This window comes from Chrysemys picta, chromosome 7, assembly GCF_011386835.1.
Source record: "Chrysemys picta bellii isolate R12L10 chromosome 7, ASM1138683v2, whole genome shotgun sequence".
Taxonomy (NCBI): Eukaryota; Metazoa; Chordata; order Testudines; family Emydidae; genus Chrysemys; species Chrysemys picta.
Genome location: NC_088797.1, coordinates 68,273,964 through 68,292,607, shown reverse-complemented (window position 1 = coordinate 68,292,607; position 18,644 = coordinate 68,273,964). Strand labels below are relative to the sequence as shown.

At 43.3% G+C, this 18,644-nt stretch overlaps 1 long non-coding RNA gene across 1 annotated transcript; it reads right to left on the bottom strand.

The window, feature by feature from the left end:
• Nucleotides 1-258: 258 nt before the first annotated feature.
• LOC135972717 (uncharacterized) lies at nt 259-10,932 on the bottom strand. The gene is made up of 4 exons (XR_010589197.1): nt 10,779-10,932; nt 3,972-4,097; nt 891-1,004; nt 259-502 (listed from the first exon to the last, which is right to left on the bottom strand). It is a non-coding gene; the product is annotated as an uncharacterized LOC135972717 (long non-coding RNA).
• Between the last annotated feature and the right edge of the window lie 7,712 nt (nt 10,933-18,644).

Genomic DNA, 18,644 nt, shown 5'->3' with positions numbered 1-18,644 from the left:
CACTTTAGGTAAGCGGCTCCGGACCAGAGCCTGAAGCCCTCAGGCACCCTGCCCCCCAACTCCCTGCCCTGAGCCCCCTGCCTGCACCCCAATCCCCTGCCCTGAGCCCCCTGTCACATCCCACATCCCTCCTGCACCCCGACCCCCTGCCCTGAGCCCTCTGCTGCATCCCACACCCCAACCCCCTGCCCTGAGCCCCCTGCCGCACCCTGCACCCTGCCCCCCTGCTGCACCCCTCACCCCTCCTGCACCCCACACCCCAACTCCCTGCCTTGAGCCCCCTGCCGCACCCTGCACCTCAACTCCCTGCCCTGAGCCCCCGCCACACCCCTCTGGGGGCAGGGAGGGGGCGGATTTGGGGTGGGGACTTTGGAGAAGGGGTGGAGTAGGGGCAGGGCTGGGGGCAAGTGATGCGGCCCTTGGGCCAATGAACTAGTCCTCATGTGGCCCTCCTGGTCATTTGAGTTTGAGACCCCTGGTCTATTATTCTTGCATGAAGGATCTAGAAGACAAAACAATATGTGAAGTAAATTAGTTTGGAAGATGACTTGGATGTTGCACTTTATATCAAGCAGAATAGAAACTGAAGTTAAATACTGGGGGGAGAAAGGGAAAAGAAAGAAAAAGGAGAAAGATACCAGATAAAGTCGCTCGTATCATATTTTAGCAACTATGTGTAGCTGCTTGTTAGCAGAGATCTGCTTTCCAAAAGCAAATAATAAAATTAAGCTTTTTGTGCTGTTAATGAAATGCAAATTAAAATTGGGTGCACATTAATGCAAAGAGTTGAATATCCATTTAATCAGATCCTCCCTGCAGGGTCCAATGATAAAAATGACAGAAGAATTGCATTACTAATTCTGGACTTGTCACTTCTCGTATGTACTTACCTTGTAAACGAACCATACTGTGGCACCTGGCTGCTGGGCTGAAGGTTTATGTTGATTAAGGCTACGGGAGCTTGTGGAGTAACCCTCCTGGGGATGAAGCTCAGTCTGGGAAGCCTGAAAAGAGAGAGAGAGAGAGAGAGGCACTAATGTAAATTGAATCATTTGGCTGCTGAGATGCTCAAGGGAAAAATAAAACATTCAAGAGCATTATAGGTGTACCCAACTTGTGGCCTAGTGATAGTAGCCTCTACTACTAGATAGCTGATCCAGGCCCAGGGCCTGAACTCTCTCTGTTAGATCAGCAAGGGATAGAAGTGCTGCCAAATTCACGTGAGAATTGTATAATCTACCTTGTCTATCTTCCATCCTGGAACATCGTTACTGAAACTCTGCCCCTTCCTAGGCCTCTCTGTTTCTTTACACCGCTTTCTTCTGCTGCACTGCTAAACCACACTGAGAGAAGCTTTCCAAGAAATAAAAGGGCAAAGGCCTCTTTGATGTAGATTTTCTGTATTAATCCTCATGACAAGAGGGCCCTTAACCCTATTTAATAGATAAAATGTCATGTGGCAGGGGAAGAAAACAGAAACTCTGAGGAGTGATGCCATATTCTGTTATACTGCCTCACATGGTGACAGCCCAGCCTCATGAATCTTCATCTGTCATGACAGCTAAATGCATTCCCAATCTCTTAGTGCTGAGACTGCACATTTGCATTTCTTCCTAAATCACAATAATGCAATTCTGTTCAGATCAGTACCAACAGCTGGAATAGCTTCTAAGGCAGTGGTTCCCAAACTGGGGCTTTGTGAAATATTGCAGGGGGTTCTCGGAAAAAAATTCCCTAATGGCGAACAGAGCTGTCCCTAGGAACCCTGGGCAGCACGGGGTCAGCAGCCCAGAGCCCCTGGACTTCCAAGAGCTAAGAGGATCAAAGCAAGTCTATCTATCACACTGAGGAGATTTAAACTTCAAGACTCCTTATAAGAAATGGAAAGGGAGGTGGATATTTTTTGCTGTTTTTAAAATTAAATAGGCAGCTAGTATTGTTTTTAAAGTTATTATGACGAACAAGTTTAAGCTTTATTGTAACATGCGTTGTTTGCCTGGACTGCTCAAGACCTGAATGCTTGTGTAGGAGGAACTCTTTGAGTTGGCTTCTTAAATACTTTCAGGCTGTTTCACATCTGATATTCCTTGATGAAACGCTACGAAAGTGGGATCTCGAAAGAATGTTGCCACTTTCATAATGTAATAAAAATACTGTAATGATAAATACGAACATAAGAATGGCCCTACTGGGTCAGACCAAGGGTCCATCTAGCCCAGTATCCTGTCTTCTGACAGTGGCCAGAGCCAGGTGCTCCAGAGGGAATGAACAGAACAGGTAATCATCAAGTGATCCATCCCCTGTCGCTCATTCCCAGCTTCTGGCAAACAGAGGCCAGGGACACTTAATAATAAATAGTGTGTAATAAGCATGTCATAAAAACAAATTTTACATTTCTAAGATCACTGCTTTTATAATTTATACTCAGATAAAGGAGAAAATCCCTAGAAATATTCATTTTTAGGAGGGGGTTCGCAAGACCTGACATTTTAGTGAAAGGGGTTCACAGGTTGTTAAAGTTTGGGAACCACTGTTCTAAGGAAACTCCTCTTACACTGAAGTAGAATGAAAATCCCCAATTATTCTAGTTCATTATCATGGGAAAAATGGCTTTTCTGTTGGAGCAAATCCTACCTCCTCCATCAGCTTTCTTGGAGTGGAACTGGTACAGTTTTGCTGAACCAGCCTGGGCAGGTGTGCAGCCCTGATACAGCACATCACCCTGCTCCTTGTATGGAGCCAGGGGACAAGCCTGGGCAGGACAGAACAGCGTGGTTCAAAGAGGAGTGGAATGGGGAGGCAGTCTAGGGGTGAGATGGTCACCCCAGCTACAGCCACTTTGCCACTTTAAGTGCCACAAAGTAGCTCTAAAAGCTGTGTATCTAGACAGAGAAGAATTGCCTCCAGGATCGGCACTGCTGACAACAGCTATATGGCTGCTTTTCAAGGATCCTCTCACAAGTCCTGACTCAGAGGGCATGCCCTGGGCATGAGTGGTGTCCAGAAGTGGGGCTGCACCATGCATCACTGCAGAGATTCCAGACAGCTCCCAGGGCAACTCCAGCAGGCCATTGTAACTTAGATAGGCCCTCAAGGCTTTCTTAGTTATGCCGGGGGCCTCCCCAATCCCGGCCGTATTCCAGGATCTGGAGGGTGCATAGGTGAGTTAAAGCCACTTTAGCACACCTTCCTGAGTGGAGTTCTGTGCTGCACCCATTAGGGTATGTCTACACAGTAGCTGGGATTGTAATTCCTAGTGAAGGTGGACATACACGTGCTAACTCTGCTCGAGCTAGGGTGGTAAAAACAGCAGTGTGGCCGCGGCAGTAAGACAGAGGCTCAGGCTAGCCACCCGTGTACAATCCTGTCTGGGTAGGTACCTATGCTGCCATATCCATACTTCTATTTTTAGGTGCTAAGCTAGCAAGTGTGTGCCTATCTGCACTGGGAATTACACCTCACAGCTACTGGGAAGATGCAGCAAAGAACCTCACCATCAGACTGCAAAGGCTACTCCAACAATTAAGGTAGAGTAGCCTCTGCAGAAAGGCACTCCTGCCACTCCAGAGTCTCGAGGATGGGGATCACCTAGGCAAAGGAGGTGTGTGTGTGCAAACACTGTCTGCTCCTGTGGTCTTCTTCACCAGTTCATCACTAAATGCCACAGAAGAGCTCTTTCAGACACTGCTCACATAGACTGGTCAGGTCAGATCCTGATGTGATGCTCAGGGGGCACAAGGGAGCCTTACAGCTTGCCTAAGTGGCCAACTGGGATTCCCATCCCTGATGATTTAGAGCTGGCATAGGCAACTCTTCACCCTCACCTTTAAGAACTCCCAGCATAAGGGGCATGCCACGGTGTGTGGGGGGAGGGAAACAATGTGTCTCAAGTACACTGCACTCCACTGATCCCAGGCTTCTAAAACAGCCTTAGACACCACTGCAGGCAGCCATAAATTAGGGATACTAACCAGCCCAGGTCAATGCTGAGGATGAGGGGAGCAAAAAAAGGGATTAGAGCCATCAGTATCTTGTTTGGGTCCCATGTATAGCACAGCCTCAGGCAGACCTTAGGATCAGATCACCATGAATTTGTTCTGTGGAAAAAACAAAACAAAAAGTTGCTATAAAAGGTTCCTTTCCAGTACGGATCTAACATAAAGCATAAAACCTGGTATTTCAGAGTCACAATTCATAGCATTGTGTCTAGTTAGTGCATAGAGGAGAAGCCAGCATCTCATACTCTTCCATGATTTCCATCACATTTCTGCAAATACTTCCCAGAGAGAACGCTGGGCAAATTAGAGATACAGTCAGCCCGGTTTTTAACTCTAACTCTCTACTCTTGCTTGAGTAGTTTAAGTGTAACATTTAATCTTGCATAGACATAAGCTTTGTATCTGCATTTCATGGTGCTTGTGTGTGTGTTTTATTTATAGGTTACCTACTGTATGACACACATTTAAAAAAAACTCCTTAATTACAGGTCAGATAAATACATAATTACAGACCTTATAAAGAATGTATTATTTACTCACTAGACTATTACACTAGTAATTACAATCTTTTCATGCAGTGTATTATTTACTGGATTGTCCATAATGGCTTTTTTAGAGCTTATTGTGTGAAAGCCTGTTGATAGTAGTTTTTTTAGTTCAAGGGTCATTGATCAAATAGAGCATAACAACTTCCTAGAATGCATTCTTGTCTATCAGTTTCAGTTTTATTCAGTAGGTTCTGTGAGCCAGGATGATAAAAATCAATCCGATTTTTTTCACTTACATTGGAAATTTTATTTAAATTAAATACATTTTTTAAAAATAAGCCTATTTAAAATTAAATTTTAAATTAAAATAATCTATATTAAGGCCTAAATTTACCATAATCATTTAAATTAATATCCTGCATCAAATTTTAGAGAATTAAAGGGTACTGCTTCATTATTTATATACAGAATCAGTTATATATAGAATGAGTTATATACAGAAAACGTCTTTAACTTTTGTCAACTCAAGCTTTATAAATCTGTCACAAGGTCATGTACAGCATTAAGTATCTATATTTTTTTCAGTCTATACAATGGACCAAATACTGATATATTTTTCCCTCAAATGTCAATACTGTATTGACAATTGCTGTTGTGCACAAAAGCTTTTGTCTTAAGCACTCTGGGTATCAGTTTTGCTAGCAGACACAGAGAGAATAGTTTCTTCATTCGTAAGCAGGTTAGGTCCTAACTCCCATTGATGTCAATGGGAGTGTCATGGGGTACCTTCACCGCTAGGCTGCCTCCTCCTGGCCGCTCTCAGGATTAGCTTTTTCCAGGTCTTACACCCCCTTCTGCTGCTCTCTGCACACCCTCCTGCCTTTTCCCCCCATTTTCTGCAATTCCAGGTGCTGGCCCTTCGTGGCTTGGCCCTTCGGCCAGGTCACTATGTGTTTTCCCCCTTTCAGGGTATCAATGTCCCTTTGTACACACTGTCTCCGGCAGTCTTCCCAACCACTGCCCAGACTGTGCCACTTCCCCACTGGCTGGCAGGGGAACCCAGGCCCGCCCTCTACTCATGGTTCCAGTTCAGGGATGCTTTAATCAGCAGCCAAGATCTACACAGTTTTAAACCTTGCTGCCCTTTCCCTGAGTCTTTTCCTACCCCTCTCCCCAAGGTTCCTTCCTTCCCTCTCTTACATCCAGAGAGTGGCTACAGGCTCCATCACTGCAGCCCCCTTTCTGCTGCCAGCTTCCTGGCTCAATACAAGCGCCGCCTAGCTCCATCAGGAATGCCGGAACAGGGAAAGCCAGGGTCCATGGCCCAATCACATTTTATCTGCCTTAAGGGCAAGTGAAATGGGGTAGGGGAAAGAGGGTGGAGAGGAGCGAGCAGGGGCGGGGCCTCAGGGGAAGAGGCAGTGTGAGGATAGGCTCGTGGTTCAAATGCCATTATTCCCTCCACTTCTAGGAAGCTTCCGGTGCTCCTGGGCTCCATCATCATTTAGGAGATTACTTAAGCTACCTAATTCCCCTCACTTGTGGCCACTTCTCAGCCTCATGAATCCCTTCTAAGCTAGTGTGGGGTTAGGCACCCAACTGACTCAAGCACTTTTGAAATCCCCACCAGACTAATTGCTGTAGCTTTATGTGCCCAAATACCTCTGAAACTCTGGCCCATGGTGACCAGAAATAATCCATCAATTCACTAACTAGAATTACTTACTTTGTTTAATAAATCAGTTACTTTTAAATGCAAGGTATGTTTTGATAAACTTATTTTTTCCTTTATGTATGCAAGTTAGTTTTATTTAAATAAGAAAAATTGTAAAATGTTGGTTTTGTATATTTTTAACTAAATTCCAATTTGCATTGAAATGCAGCTTGACACAAATTTCAAATAAACAATCTAATAAATAAGAAATGTGTCATTCACCATTTTTAACATAATAAACAAAAGTGTAAAAATTAGAGCTAGGTGAAATTTTTTCAGTGATTAAAAAATGTATTAAAAGGCATTTTTCATGGCACTGAAACAATTAATGAATTTGGGTCAAATCTGGTGAACAGCTTTGTCAAAAAAAAGCAAAAATTTTGAATAGTTTATTTAGAAAAACTAAACAAACCATTTTGAAAAATTTATTTTAATAAAAGATCAAATGGAAATGACATTTTCTAAACAAAAAATGTCAAAAATGTTGTTTCAATTGAACATACAAAGAGTTTTGTTTCAATCCAAACGAGGTGTTTTGGGGGGGGGGGGGTGTCATTTCAATGAGAAAAAAAATCTGTTTTGATTTGAAATAAACCTTTGCGAGGGGAGAGAGAATAAAGGGAGAGGGGACTTTTTTGTTCTGCCACCAAACCAAAAAAAAGCAATTATTATTCACTCATCTCTAGTAAAACTTAAGACGCCGAATAAATGTATGTTAAGCTACATAATTGCTTAAATAAATGTGTATACATACGGTGTATCCTCCTGGTTAGCAAAAAATACCACCAAATTTAATGCAAAGGCCATATTTGGTTGCTAATCAACTTGTTTAAATGGTTAACAGCCAATGAGAGTGAACCTTTCTAAAGTGCAAATGCAAAACAAGATTAAAAATCAATTATTTAAATCAAGGTTTCCTGCGTGTTAGTTTAAATTACTATTAAAATCAGTGATTTAAATATATCCACCCTGGTGTGAGCAAAGGAAAGTCTGTTTGAATTGTTACCAAAATATATACCACTCAATTATTTGACTGTTTTAATATTAGGTCCTAGTTCTGCAAATAGTTATATTGGTGCTTACCTTGACACATAACTAGTTCCATTGACTTGAATAGTTAATTTCTCACTCCCTCTGCCACTATATCTTTTTTAACTTGTAATTGTATCACGTAACCCTCGAAAGCATTGTAGGATACTGCTTGTACAAGAGGCCCTATATGAATTTGTATGGCAGCAAACTGATTTGTACAGTGGCTGTGCTCTCTCAGATTTTAAATATCAAGGCAACTGAGATGTGCTAAACAACCAATAGGAGATTTAGGGAAACACCCTATGTTTGTATCTAAAATACAGTTCTATCAAGACCTATGTATTCAATTTGGTAGAAGTCATTAGACAGTCTGTGACTATTATGGTCACAATGTGGTTAATTCAGTGGATATTCAGAATTCCAGCCTCATTTCCATTTATGATGCTTTCTCATTAAGCAGCTTGTATTCCATTCAATTCATGTCATTAGGGAAATGGCCCAATGACTACGCCCATGTGTATCTCCCATTAGCACTAACCTTTATTTTCCCCTAGCTGCCCATGCACACCTATCATAAGTGCCAATGTCTGGTCTCCCCAAATAATCCATCTCATGTTAGTACAAACATATAGTCTCTCCACACTGCCCATGTATTAGCTGCTGAGAGCTATGCACATTCTCCCACAGTGCCCCTACATAAGTCCCATTGAGACTAATGCCCATCTCCCTACATTGACCATAAGTATTGCACTTTTTATGGGGAAGGTTTATCCCAACCAATCTGAAACTTAAAATAGAATCAGATTCAATTTGCAAGGTGCACTAAGGTGCTGATCTCTTTGTCCCTGGTTGATAGAAATTAGAGACTGGTTCTGCAGGGTTGGAGGCGGGGGATAAGAACCAGCTCAAATATGAACCTAAACCCTAGAATGTGAAAATAAGCCTACATTAAGATTTGGAGTAGTTCAGAAAATACTCTCCTACTTTTTCCTTTAAGTCCTCCCTCCTCCAGCATTACCTCAATCATTGCTTCTATCACACAAGTAAATAGTTCTGGTGCTCTCTACTGGGCCAGCTGCTGTCTTCAGATCTCTCCTAAAAAAACTGCCTGGGGCAAATTACTAATAAGCAGGGGATACATTTATAATTTTTCCAGTATGAAAAAGGGAAAGTGGGTTTCTCCTTTAGTCCTTAGAAGTGGGGAACACTGGGTGGTTTGGGGTTTACAAAAACCCTTCAGTCAATTTTGGTGTAACAAAACCAAGGGACAGTACAATTCCAGGTCCCATTTTATCCAAACTTCCAAAGTTCTGAAAGAGGGATTTAAAAGAATGGTTGTAATTCTGTTCCATCTCCAACACTGACCCAGGAATAGTTAAATAGTGAGTAATGGAGGTACTGCATACACTGAAAATGGGTTGAATTTCTTTCTAATTTCTCCGCCACTCAATTTAAAGCTACAGCAGATGCTGTAAGTTAGCAATGCCACACATTTTCAAATGACATTGTTTAACCTTCATCTTTAATTATTTCGCCATTGCTCAGAAAAAGATACCTACGGTACAATCACTCAGTTCCTTTCACAATCATAATGTCTGCTGGAGGCCAACTGACAGGCTGATGTGATAGTCAGTGGTGCGTCTCTTTGAAGTTAATCAAACCAATACCTACACCCCAGAAATTGTGGGTTGAACTTCAAAAGATTGCAGAGAAAATCACAGGGTCCTCAGGGAGAAAAAGTATGATGGATGACAAAGAGTGGTCCAGTTAGATAATTATGTAAATGGTCACAAAACTGTCTGTGAAACTCCAAGCCTCTGAAGGGAGAGCTATCATAAAAATGAATTAACTTGATCTGAAACACAAGAAATCATGAAATTTGCAGAGAGATCATGTCTTTTGCAATTTAATAAAAAGCAATGACCATCACAGCTTATTTTCTCCATGTATTAGCTTTTAAAAATTCACAGAAACATCTCTGAGTTACAGAGTTATCATAACTTCTACTATTTCACCTTTGGCCCATTTATCAGATGAGTTGAGTTACATGTCTGACCTCCATCTCATGTATCGAAGAACATTTACCAGATAGCCCACTAGATCAATCCCATGATAATCCCCTCCTGTGCAAAAACCCATGATGAGGCTCAGGGAAGGAGGAAAAGTTTGAGGTTCCCCTCATGGTGTCTTCCCCATGCCCACAGAATCTGCAGGGGGTTGTCTTCAACAGTCATGAAGATCTTGAGGAAACAGCTTAAGACACGGGTGTGACAGTGTACCCCATAAGGCTTTATGGGGAGGGGGTGCTTATAAATGTATGTATGACATAACTGGAATATGTTTTGTGCTGCCTGTGCCATGTAACATATCTCCGTAAAGGTTATGGTCTACTATATCTATTCATCTTATTTGTACATATATATCATTTTCTACTCGAGGCTAAGAATATGGACTGTATGCTGGCTTGGTTTCTAAGTAAGCTCTGTGAGGCATTTGGTCAGCTTCTTTAGGAAGGAATTCGCCAGGTTAAGTACCTGATCAGGAAACACTTGGGGAACAATGCATCTTGGAATGCTCCAATTCACATGAGAAGTCTTCCTGGAGACATGCAAGATACCATGTGGAACATGGCTTCAGCCTGTAAAGACTGAGTCATGCAGGGACATGTGACTTGCCCAGGTGACCCCAGAACTCCATCTTGGAGCTGGACTCTGCATAGGAGGGAGGAGGGGGGGTCTCCACCCACAAGAGAGAGTCTATTTAAACCCGTGGGAGACCCCTCCATTTTGTCTTCAGCTGGCTAAAGAAGGAGCCTCTCCACCCGCTCCCCACCAGGATACTTGAAGGAGACTGAAACAAAGGACAGTAACTACAGGGGGTATGAGTGATTGCTGGACCCAGGCTAAAAGGAGATTAGCCTGTAAACGGGAGCACTCTGGAACTGGTGAGGAAATTATCTGTATTCAGTTTGATTAGGCATAGATTTGCGCATTTTATTTTATTTGCTTGGTGACTTACTTTGTTCTGTCTGTTACTACTTTGAACCACTTAAATCCTACTGTCTGTATTTAATAAAATCACTTTTTATTTAGTAATTTACTCAGAGTATGTATTAATACCTGAGGGAGCAAACAACTGTGCATATCTCTCTATCAGTGTTATAGAGGGCAAACAATTTATGAGTTTGCCCTGCATAAGCTTTATGCAGGGTAAAACGGATTTATCTGGGTTTAGACCCCATTGGGAATTGGGCATCTGAGTGCTAGAGACAAGCACACTACTGTGAGCTGGTTTCAGGTAAACCTGCAGCTTTGGGACGAGTGATTCAGACCCTGGATCTGTGTCTGGAGCCAAACAGGAGTGTCTGGCTCAGCAAGACAGGGTGCTGGAGTCCTGAGCTGGCAGGGGAAACAGGAGCAGGGGTAGTCTTTGCACATCGGGTGGCAGCTCCCAAGGGGGTTTCTGTGATCCAACCCGTCACAACGGGGTCTTTTATGGGGAGGCCCTGTGCCTCTGTAGTGACTCTGGAGTCCCTGTTCTCCTTACCTGGTCCTTTGAAGACTAGGAGCCATTGTAGCCAAGCAACTCTCTGTCACAGCCAGGTTATGGTTAGCCAGACCTAATAGAGGCAGAATCCACAGTCATGAGACTGGAGTCAAGAGTCAGCTGGGCCTGGATACCATGAGGTCAGAAGCAGGAGGCACACTGGAGATCAAAACCACAAGTCAGGAACCAGAATTAGGCCAGGTCAGGATACAAAGTAGTTGAGAAGCAGAAGACAAACCAGAGGTGAAGAACCACAAGTCAGATGCCAGGAGTCAAGCCTGGGGAGCAAGAGTAGTAGTGGGACACACAAGGTACACAGTCCAGAGCGCAGGTGTTCAAAACAGCTTCCTGTTCCTGCTGCTAGTTTAAGTAGGGCCAGTGGGCCAATCAGCCACTCTGGGACTCCACAGTTGGACCCCAGGGATGGAGCCTCACATAGGGGCTTGGGTAAGCTATTGCCAGCAGGCTGCAGGTGGAGAGTTGGAGCGCAACTGTGCCCATAAGCCAGGTTTGCGATCCATGGGTCATAATATTCCCCAGGCTGGGTCTTCTCTGAACACCCTTTTAAAGTGGTGCCAAACCACTGAGGTGCTCTGCAGGCTGCATTAACATTCCTGACTATTTCTCAGTGTTGGGGGGAGAGGGGGAGCAAAGGGCTGGTCTACACCTTCCAAGAGGAACAGTGACATGGACAAAGAAAGAGGTTTCAACACTGCCTCAGAATTCGATTGCTGTGTTAGCGCCCAATCTAAGGAGTTCTTATTTTAATCCATTGCTATCAGCTATTCGCTAGGTAGCTGATGGGCTGTGAGCACTACTTATTACACTAACTATAGTCATGCGGCTTTTAACCTGTGCTCCCCATCTGTCTGTTGTATCCACCTGTTGTCCCTTCTCATATACTTAGATTGTGAGCCCTTTGGGGAAGGGACCATCTTTTCACTAAAAGAAGGGTGTACAGTTTCTAGCAAAATAGGTTCTCGATCCCTGAGTGGGGCCCTCTGAGCTGCAAATAAATAATAGGAATTAATAATCCATGTACAGAGTCTCCTCAGTGCATGGCTTCCCACAAAGTGGTCAGGCCCACAGTGTGAAATCGTGTAAGGGAATTACTTGAACTATGAGAATCTGACTCCATGGCTTGTTTGCATCCTGCCCAACAAGCCACATACACAAAATAAAAAGCCTTGAAACAAAGCTAAATTGCAGGATGGGGGTCAGTGGGAAGATAAATCATGACTTGGTGACTAATCTGCTCTCTTTCTGCAAGCTGTAAATCCGTGAGAAAGATGAGGAGGGTCATGGCATGAATGGTAAATCTCATAGTTTGTCACCGGCTCACAGGAAAGAAAATATTAAAACACAAATATGTCATATTAATAAAAAATGATTTTTAGATGCTTACCGTTCTTTTTAATGAATATTAATGAAATGATTTTTAAAAGAGGATGTCGGCCTGTTAGCCTTCTGTTTAAAAATGAAGCAACTGACAGCAAATAATAAGAGCAGTTCGGGCTCCAGACACTTGGTCTCTATTCACCGTGGGGAATTTGAATGGTTGTGGAAGCAAAGCTACTATAGCTACACAGAGTGAGGCCCAGGGAGACAGCATGTTAGGGGCCTAGTCGAACACCCACTGATCTCAAGGAGATCTAGAACAAGCCCAGCTCTTTTTATCCACTTAGGCCCAGATCCAGCTCTCAGTGAGTTCAATAGGAGCTGGATCAGGTCACTAGGGAAAGAGAGACCCTTCAGTTTCAGGATGCATGGCTGTCCCACTCAAGGAGGAGCTCTGGGGAAGTGACAATTCCTTCCCTGCTCCCTTCTTGCTCTGAAGGGAAAAAAGTTGTGACATCCCTTTCCATGAGCATCTTACTACCCTCTTTGCTCCTTCTTCCTTTCACTCCCCCTACTTGTTTCGAGAAGGTATCAGATGCACAGCCATTTCTCACCCCACTGCCTAAACTTCCGTCAGCAAGGGTCCTACACAACCAGGCAGAGGAGTGGCTGAATTCCTCCCCCTTAGTCTCTTGTGTAGCTGCATACGGTCTGGGCATAATCTTGCCCTAAATAATCCAATAATGGATCTCCACAAAGGCCTGACCCTGACGTCCATGGGAGTGTTTTACCACTGGCTTCAATGGAAGCAGAAGCAGGCTCCAATAGCCTTATCATGCAAATACTAAAATATATAAGTAGCTTTACTTACATATGTAAAATTAATCTGGTAGTTACATGTTTACAAGGTCCAGCATATCGAAAGCGTTTCCTTTCCATGCCATGTACTTTGATGGTTCAGAATTGTGATTGAAAATATACCAGGCACCACCCAACTATTCATGCTATTTTCATTTAAAATATTTTCTATTCAATAGATCAGCAGAATCAGTATTGATAACAATAGTTCCAGGAGGTATGTACATCTTTTGACTGGCTCCTAGATGAACTAAAAACTCCTCCAAAAGTCCAGGTCCTCCTCCCATACCTAGGCAGTTGTCTTTCTGGCCTATTCCAAAAGCCAACCCTGAGCTTTACAGTTTTGTGAAGGAGCTTTGGCAGGTCTTTTTGGCAGGCCTCTTGCTGAAAGAGCTTAAGAGAGAGTCAAATTCTTCAGACACACAGAATATACATTCCTGACCTTGACAGAAAGGGTGAAATGTCAGCAACCAAGGGAAAGTGATGTTATAATCTTGGACAGTTTAGGCATCAAAAACAGCATTACCTAGAGCCAGTACTGCTAAGGCTGTTTTGTTTTGGGTAGCCATATGCTCTTTTATGAGCACTTTAACAGCTTCGGTATGTCCATAGGAGGAACCCTGACCACAACCTTATAAAACAGCTATGCCCAGGCCAAGTATAGCCACAGAGATCCTGCAATTGCTACCTGCTCCTATCACCATCTTTTTCCTTGGAAACCTTGTTGTCTCTACAAAGCATTGCTCTCATCTCTGACTCTAGACAATCAGATGGAAGGGAAGATGGTTTTCCATGTAATGGCCTTCTAATCTGTAGCTGTTGTTGGGTACTTGGTTTTGCAGCACATGCACCTGACATAACTAGGGTCAGTCACTGAAAAGCTTTGTGGCATAAAGGATCTGAATAGAGAATGGTCAACTGGTGCACAAGTGGTGGGAGATATTTTCAGGCAGTAAAGGGCCAGTGGAAACAGGCACAAAGTGCACAGTGGAAGACGACTACAAAGGGAGTGTTAGGCAGATGGAGTGATAAGCAGAAGAGGAAATGTGATCGGTGGTGTTGACACAGTTACACAAATCCTTGGACGAAGAGACTGGAAGCTCAAAATCTAAAGGGAAGCCACTCTGGCATTCTTAGTGCTTGAGGGAAAGCAGCTGCTTCATCAGCAAATCATGGGCACCATGAAGGGAAGAGTTCCAAGTGACCATTTGTAAACAGACCTCTTGGGGCTGCATCTGGAGATTAGTACCATTCAGGTCCAATGCCCCTTTCCTTGCCCAAAGGCTCCTCTTTCTCTGGGACACAGGGTGTTCCTTCTTCATGACTTAGCCCTCCAGCCAGGTCACTATAGTCCTCCCCTTCTGAGGTATTAGAGTCCCACTGGACAAGCATCTGAGGAAGTCTGCTCTCCACTGCCTGGTCAGTGCCACTTCCATAGCGGCTGGTAGGGGAACATGGTAGCCCACCCACTACTCCAGATTCCAATCCAGGGATCCTATACCTGGCCACTGTGCTCTGCTTTCCCTCAGACCCTGTTCCTCTTTCCCTGGACTCCTTCCTACAGCTTCTGGCTCCCCCACTTCTCTGGGTTTACCAGCTCAAACTCCCTCCTCCCAGGGAGTAACTGCAGACAACTGAACTCTGTAGCCTCAAACACATCTCCCTAGTCCCAGGGAGTGACTGTATTTCTCTTGCAGCCCATTTTCTGCTGTCAACTTACTAGCTTTATACTATCCCTGCCTGTTCCTCCCCAGCTGGGCTCCATCTTCAATCAGTCCTTCAACCCCTGGCTCTTCCCTAGATGTAGCGTAGCCTAGCATATCCACCTTAGCTCACCTGGCCACCTTAACCTCACACCCCATCACAAAACCACTGACCAAGATTTAACAATGGCCCATCACAGTGGTGATATAATTTACCCATTAGGAGAGAGCTGGGATGGCTGTTACACCCTGATAAAATGTTATCTAATGGTAGCCAATATAACCACATGTTCTCCAAAAAAAACCCCAACATAACAGAGCCTTTATTTAAACCAGAACTAGATTCCAACTATCTATGGTAACATTAAATAGATGAATATATATAATAAAATAATTTATAATGGTTCAAATACATACACAGACAATAACTTAATACTAAGTTTACTTAACTAAATATAACCTTCTAAATAAATATATCTATATCTATCTCTGTATGCACAGGCTATTATTATTATTATTATCATCAGTTCCCAAAAAGCTCTCACTGGATGCTGTCTAATGCCCAAGTCAGTTTCTCATGACTTCCTGAAGGGATGGCCTCAACTCCAGTGACGCTCGCTTGCGAGGCTTCACATTAGACTAGACCCTCAGGATCTGAAGGACCTTTGGTTCTCCTGTTTTGGATCTCCAGGACCACATGAGTCAATGATAGGAGACAACCAGAACTGATGATCAGGAACACACTATCAAACATGGACTTGACTTGAACAGCCAGCTTTAAACCAAAGAGACCTTATTTTGCTGAAGCATCCAAATTGTTTAGCCTCAAAATCAGCCTGGAGAAAACTGTGGTGTTGCATCAGTCATCTTCACCACTCCATGCCATATCCCCTTGCATATCCCTTAGTGGAACTCAACTAAAGCAAGTTGACAATTCTACCTATCTCAGCAGTAACATCTCCAATGATGGATGGGTCTGCTGGCAAGACAAAATTACCAACTTGGAGATTCTCCAAAAGTCAAATGCCACAAGCATCAAGTCCATGCTGATAAAAGCCCACCTACTCTGGGCTGGACACATCATTAGGATGCCTGAACATTGACTCCGCAGAAAATTTTTCTATGGAGAGTTGGCACAAGGACACCAGAAACCAGGCCACCCCAGAAAGCACTATAAGAACAGCATCAAGAATAGTATACACTTCGGTGCAATAAAACCAGATGATCTCTAGAAGGCTGCATCCAATAGATCAGCATGGTGACACACAACACTCAGAGCTTTCCAAACCTTTGAAGAGGACAGAAATAATTGACTGTTAGCTACAACGGAAAAGCATCATACTACTGCTATTACTACCAAGTTGTTCACCAATGACTTTGTCGGCTTGATCTTTTCACAAGCATGCTCATCACACTTTGCACTTCAGAGTCACTCTAGAATCCACAAAAAGAGATAGCATGAAAATGTCATTGTCGAACCGACGGACTACACGAAGTGAAAAAGTGTCTGTCCTGCTCAACCTCAGTCTCGCCACTTATTCTTGGTTTCTCTCAGTCCCAGTTTCTCTCTTTCCCTCCCCCTGTTTCTCTCTCTTAGGCTCTCTGCTGCCTTCCTCTGTCTCTCCACTGTCCCTCTCTTCTCCAGCTGACACTTCCATTCCCCCTCAAGAGAAGGACCACCTCCTCTCACTTTCTCAGAAGGAAGGGCTACCTCCTCATCATAGAAAAATTACAGTACATTCACCCTGAACACATCCTAAATTATATTTCCCCATACAGGATTGAGTCACTACACATTCATCTTTCCCACACAGGCAAGATTAATGTGAGGCTTTGCTGTGGGGTGTAACCTCTTGAAAACTGAAGGTCCCACTCAGCAGATTAAAATACAGTCTTAAGGGGTGGAAGGAGTCCCTCACTGAAGATTGCAAACAATTTGATTTTGCACCCCTCCTGGCTTAGGTGTCTAGTTCTGTTAATAAATAGACCACCGTTGGCCTTGGTCATATGGTGAATTTATGAGGCTTGGCAGGACTGCTTTAATACCAAGGCTGTCATATTATATGCTATCAGCAAAACCAAAGTTTTAATCAGGCAATAAGCATTACCACAACCTGCTTCCATTGCATATCTGGCAGCCCTGCAGAGGAGACTGGTTTTATGGCCTGGTATTACATTACCATAGCACACAGAACACATTTGCAGCAATACTGGCCCTTGGAAGGAAAAAGAAAGTGGCTAAGGTATATAATGGGATACCTCTTTAACTGGAGCAGTAGATTATCCCACACTAGCTTCTAGGCAAAAAGTGTGTTCTGACAACGTTGGCACTGTGTAAGTTTACTACAGCCAGGTTGTAAAAATTGCATTTAACACAGGCCTCAAGAAAAATCAAATAATAAATCATAGCAATAATAATAATGGGTGAGATTTTCAAAGGAGTGGAAGTTGTCCAATTCCCTCTGAAACTCAATGAGATTTGGGCACCTAACTCCCACAGGTTCTTTGACGATCCCAACTAATGTATATTTACAAAAGCCTGATGTGACTGCTGAGGGTGTTGTGATGTCATAGCTTTCTGTACAGCAGTAACACACACTGCCTTATGTTCTGTAGAAACGTTGAAACTTCCAAGTTCCTTGTTCCCTACAGAGCTTACTCTAGGTGCTGGCTCTTTTGGAATCTGGAGCTTCAGTCCAATTAGGTCTGGAGACTTTATTTTATTATTATTTTGATAGAGAAATACTTTAAATTATGGGTGGACGAATGGGCAACAGAGCTGAAGTGTCACCCATTCTTTTAGCTGGACAAAAAACACAGTTGTCAATGTTTCCCCATCACTAGTAGCTGTGAACTTGGAGTTCTTCTAGCCCTTTGCAGGATCTACATGTTTTAACCTCTCTTTTCTGCTTAGATAGGTTAGAAACAGAGGCCATTTTTTTTCAAAAATGGGAGCATAACATTAAACTCCTAGATCCATATTTAGGTACCATGGGCGAAATTTTCAAAAAGCACCTGTGGGCTTAGGTGTTGAAAAGTGTTTGGATACCTAAAGATGCACATAGGTGCCTTCTGGGCTTTTCAAATGTATCTAACTCCCCTTGATGTCAAAGGGAGTTAGGCATCTAGGCACTTTGGAAAAATCTCACTAGGCACCTATCTGCTCCTTCATGTGCCTGAATACCTTAAAAGCCTGGCCCGAAGGAATATAGAAGAATATTTGAAAATTTTACCTCTAAATACGTTTTTTGACCTGATTTCCAAAAGCACTGATTGCCCATCTACTCACACTGAGTTTAATGGGAGCTGCTGGGGACTCAGCGCTTTTGAAAATCAGGGCAATTAGTTAGATGCAGAAATATGAGCTCTTACTTTTGACAAACCTGGCCAGCTTTTACTCTTTTCAAAGAAGTTTCACAGTCCTTCTCAGTACCCTGCCATCTTTTATACAGGACAGGACAGCTTTCATTTGGAGCAGCTGGTCTGGCCAGGGCCACTCAGAATATTCAAAGGAAGTTAGAGGTGTTGGAGGCTTCAGGTGAATTACATAGTGGCCCCTCAGACAAACCATTGCAATGGTAGTCAGAGCCCCGGCTTAATGCCCAGTTCCTCCCACCTGTAAAATTGCAAACATATACCCTTAAATGAGTTAGAAAGCAGGAAGGGAGGGTTCACTACAGTGTATATTCCACATTATTTCCTTGCCTGATTGTCTTTGTACACTTAAATCCACATCTCAAATTCTTTCCCTTACACTTGGCATGCAATTCAACACAGGGTTACTACCAGCAAGGAGTGAAAGCTTCTCTGAAGACTTCAGTAAATGCTCTGAGTGCAGAACTGTGCCGATTTCCAGTAAGCTGACATCTGCTCCATCATGTAAAAACCAGACTTAACAAAGACCAACCTCAATTCATTTTAAAGACTTGTTTGAAGATCCCATTTTAGACCCCATGTTGTAGATTTC